The following is a 4856-nucleotide window of genomic DNA, read 5'->3' on the forward strand; positions in this document are numbered from 1 at the left end:
AGCAACATATGCTAGCGTAAATTGCACGAACGGTCTCGGCTGAACGACTACCATTTCAAACAAAATACAACCGACAATTGTTTTCAAAAACCCACCATTTCAATCAGTCAGATGTAGCCACCGTGGTCAGTCTTTTGACTTGAACGTCCGCTGGAAGCACAAACGGCTAACACTGGTGTCTCATGCGCCGGATCCACAACCGGAAATATGGACCGTACAACGTATTTCTATTTCCGTTATACAAACGTTCCTCGTTTCAGCGCGCCCCCTGCACTTGACCGCTGACATTCACGTTCACATTCTTTTTTTTTTTTAGTTGGTTTAGTCTCTTACAATTTTCTTTTTTTTTAAGGGCGTGCTTTGACGACTGTTACAGAAAAGCTCATTGGTGAAAATCTACAAAATAAATAATTTAAATACAAAATGCCCACCAGGTGTTTCACCACTATATTTTTCAACTACTTTTTTTTTTTAGTTAATGGTTATTTCAGCTATATATACAGTGATCCCTTGCTATAACGCGGTTTACTTTTCACGGTTTCGCTACTTCACGGATTTGCATCGTGCATTGTGTTCTGCATTCTGATTGGCTAAAAAGTCACTCCGCTTCTTCTCTACCTGTGCGCCAATAACGTTGCGGTTTAGTATGTAGAAATACGTAAAACAGCTTGCCAAATTGACATTACGTACGTGCAAATTCTCTTGCAATTTCGAGTTTATCAAACCCCATAATGTCGACAAAACGCTCTGGACCGGCAAAAGTACCTGCGGTAGGGACCAAAAGGCAGCGGAAGATGCTGTCTATCGGTGATAAAGTAAAACTATTGGACATGCTAAATGAAGGTAAAAGCTATGCGGCTGTAGGTCGGCATTATGGAATTAATGAATCTTCCGTTCGTTCCATAAAGAAGGAAGAAAAAAACATAAGGAAGACAGCAGCAATAAGTTTTAATAAGGATTCAAAAAGGGTTGCAACTGCCCGCAACAAGACCAGGTAATTTGTATTTTTTTCATAATCATTTTTAATTTTCTCCCGTTCACGGTGGGCGGTGCTAATCTCCGCAATTTGAAGCCTTCTGTTCACGTTGATGATTAAAATTATTATTTGACAGTACATTACAGAAGTTATTTGTTGAAACGTTTCTAAAGTACTTTTATTTTACTTTATTTGTGAAACAAATGGTTGAGACTGTAAAATGGTTTGTTCGTTCTTTCTCTTCTTTTTCTGAGTATTTAATTGTAAAAAAAATAAAGATTTCTACTTCACGGATTTTGCCTATCACGGGTTCTTTTTGGAACGTAACCCCCGCGAAAAACAAGGGTTTACTGTATTCACCCCCTTGGATGTTTTACCCTTTTAGTGCTTTCATAAATCAATCATGGTCAATACAATTTGGCTTTTTTAACACAAACATTTATTGGAAAAAACTCTTTAATGTCAAAGTGAAAACAGATTTCTACAAAGTAATGTCAATGAAATAAAAATATATAAAGAAATATAATTGTTTGCATAGTTAATCACCCCCTTTTTAAGTTAATGGTCTAATTCAATAGAGGTCCAAATTCTTGCCAATAGTCTCACAATTAGTGAAATGAAGATCACCTGAGTGGTGTGGGTGTGCTTCAAGTGATTGAGGTATAAAACACCTGTGTCCGAATGGTCCAGACTGGTGGATCAGTATTCTTGGTGACAATTACACCATGAAGACAGAAGAACACTCCAAGCATCTCAGGGAAAGGGTGATTGAGAAGTACAATTCAGGGGATGGATACAAACACATTTCCAAGGCATTGAACATCCCCCGGAGTTCAGTGAAATCCATTATCAAGAAATGGAAGGAATATGGCACTTGTGTGGATCTGCCTAGATCAGGCCGCCCTCGTAAACTAAGTAGGAGACTAGTGAGAGAAGCAACCAAGACCCCTACGACTACTCTGAAGGAGTTACAACTTCAGCTGCTGAGATGGGAGAGACTGTGCATATAGCAACTGCTGCCCGGGTTCTTCACCGGTCAAAGCTTTATGGGAGAGTGGCAATGAGAAAGCCACTGTTGAAGAAAAGTCATATTAGATCTCGACTACAGTTTGCCAAAAAGCACGTGGTCAAGTGGAAGAAGATTCTTTGGTCTGATGAGACCAAAATCGAGCTTTTTGCCCATCAGACAAGACGTCATGTTTGGCGGAAACCAAACACTGCACATCACCAAAAACACACCATCCCCACTGTTAAGCATGGTGGTGGTAGCATCATGCTGTGGGGATGTTTCTCAGCAGCCGGACCTGGAAGGCTTGTAAAGATAGAGGGCAGAATGAACGCTGCAAAATACACTCAAATCCTGGTGGACAATCTTATTCAGTCTGCAAGAGAACTACGGCTTGGGAGAAGATTTATTTTCCAGCAAGACAATGATCCGAAGCATACTGCAAAAGCTACACAGGACTGGTTAAAAAAGAACCAGGTAAATGTTCTGGAGTGGCCGAGTCAAAGCCCAGACCTCAATCCTATAGAGCAGGGGTCTCAGACTCGCGGCCCGGGGGCCAAGTGCGGCCCGCAGTACAATATTTTGTGGCCCGCACCTTAATATTAAAGTATACTGTTAGTGTGGCCCGTGGAGAAACTGGACCTCCGAAGAGCACAGACATTTGCAGCTAGAATAGTCATTTACCACATTAGCAATGTATAAAGTGTATTTCTGATTAGTTTAAAGTTATCTTCATTGAAAAAAACATTGCTTTTCTTTCAAAAATAAGGAAATTTCTAAGTGACCCCAAACTTTTGAACGGTAGTGTATATATTCGTATATGTTCAGATGTTTGTTATATATATTCTGATCTCATTATTTCCATTACAAAACATCATTTTGGTTATTCTTTTAACAAACATAGGCACATGTTCGGCAATAAACTTCCATCTTAACCCTTGTGTAATGTTCATATTGTTGTTACTCAGCCAGTGTTTGTGGGTCTGATGGACCCGTTGCATTTTGTGGCTTTTGATGCCTCACAATCAACACTTTTATGTTAAAATACTGAACAGATGTTTACCTTATCCCAATTACAAGCAGTATAAACTATATATATATATGGTTAATATTTGCCCTTTACCTTTGTTAGGTCACATTTATATGTTATAGGTATGTTCTGTGTACCTACACTCTGTCCTCCTCCTGTCTAGGCCTGCTGTGTGTGTAGATGTGTAGGTGTGTGTGTGAGTGTGTGTGTGCGTGTGGTACACAGAACATCAATTTCCACACTTCTATTAGCCCTGGGTCCAGTGGACCCGGACATCTTATATGTAATAGAAATGTGTAGGTGGGGGGTGTATGGTGTGTGGTCATTAAATATGTATTCTGATATATGTTCTTCACAGAAAATGAGCCAAAGTCAGTGAGTCTCAGTTTGAAAAATTAAATAATTTTTCTTTTATTAAAAAGTGAAAACGGGTCCCACAGACCCGAACACCACACAGGGGTTAAAAAATGTTTAGTCATTTTTATTTTCTTATATTTTTATTTTTATATATTGAAGAGGAGGAGTTCCTGGAGGAGGAAGAGGCCCTTGGAGCAGGAGACCAGGTTGATGAAGATGACAAATCCGATCTGACTGAAGAAGAGGAAAACACGTTCTCCAGGAACAAACTCGGACAGATGGAAATATACGACCTATGGAGACATCAAAAATGGACATTCAGTGCCATCATTGGACATAAACATGTCGTCATAAAATGCAATCAACTGTAAAAAGATCTTTGAATTGGATTTATACTTGTACATTTAAATGGTTTTCTCCAGCGTTCTACATCCAACCAATACTGAACTATGGTCCATTTTCCTCTAAATGCGATCGTCATCATAAACAGAAGTAACATTAATTCTGTTAGAGAAAACTCAGAACAAATGGCTGAGATCATAACTGTTTACTGATATTCAAAATCGAAGAGTGTCTCATTTGCGACATCGGGTCTTTGACCTGAGTTTCCAAAGTCTACAAACAACCCTGACCTTTTTTTAACAAACAGTCTATGATCAAATTAGCATTCGCAAATTTGTTTGCTCTGCATGTTTTCTCCTACAACTGGGACCTGACACAGTGTCAGAAGCAAACATTTGCGTCCTGTTTGTCATTTAACACTTGACGTGTTTCCAGCCTGGCTGGTTAATGTGCATCACAAACAGAACAGCCACAGTTTTCATTCTGCAGGAATGAAAAGGAACGATTTTTCTCCAGCATCTCTGCCGCTGCCGCCACTGCTGCTTCAGAGATAATGCAAAATGGCGGCAAATCTCATATTTCATTATCATATTACAGACCATTAGGTGATGAGAAAAGTCAGCATTGACAGTTTCCTCACAGAGACATTAATGAGGAGGCTCAGTTCAGTGAATGCAGAGGAGGTGATGGCAGCCTGACGAGCATTTTTATTTCATGGCTGCTGGTCTTCTTAACGCTGAACCACTGACAGATTATTAAGATCAGATACAGGCAGCTTTTATACACAATACAGATTTTAAAAAAAGGAATGGAACTTTTTAATGTTGATCTGAAGACCAGCTAGGTCCATTTGTGTTTTTTTTAAATCATAAAGAAATTTAAAAAAAAAAAATTAACTTGAGGAGGTTTGTAAGTCAAGACAATTCTAACTTAGTAAAAGAAAAATATTATTTTTTACTAATTTATACAAAAATAGCTCACCTAAATAAAGCAGACCAGAAAGGTAAAAAAAAAATTAAAATTAAGACTAAAAATAAAATTAAAACACCTCACACTTAGCCTGAAAATATGTAAAAAAAAAAAAACATTAGCCAAAGGAGAGCTACAAAAACCCATTAAAAATGATACGTTCCACAGAAATATGT

The 4856-nt window shown here is 38.5% G+C and overlaps 1 protein-coding gene across 2 annotated transcripts in view; it reads right to left on the reverse strand.

Annotated features, from left to right (window-relative positions):
• Positions 1 to 3465: 3465 nt before the first annotated feature.
• LOC103396149 (major facilitator superfamily domain-containing protein 8-like) overlaps positions 3466 to 4856 on the reverse strand; it is a 39336-nt gene continuing 37945 nt past the window's right edge. For both annotated transcript variants that reach the window (XM_025066235.1, XM_025066236.1), the window contains exon 12: positions 3466 to 3662. The gene's annotated coding sequence lies outside the window, so the exon portion shown is untranslated. The remainder of the gene's footprint in view (positions 3663 to 4856) is intronic.

This window comes from Cynoglossus semilaevis, chromosome 20 (assembly GCF_000523025.1).
Source record: "Cynoglossus semilaevis isolate Cse_v1.0 chromosome 20, Cse_v1.0, whole genome shotgun sequence".
Lineage (NCBI taxonomy): Eukaryota > Metazoa > Chordata > Actinopteri > Pleuronectiformes > Cynoglossidae > Cynoglossus > Cynoglossus semilaevis.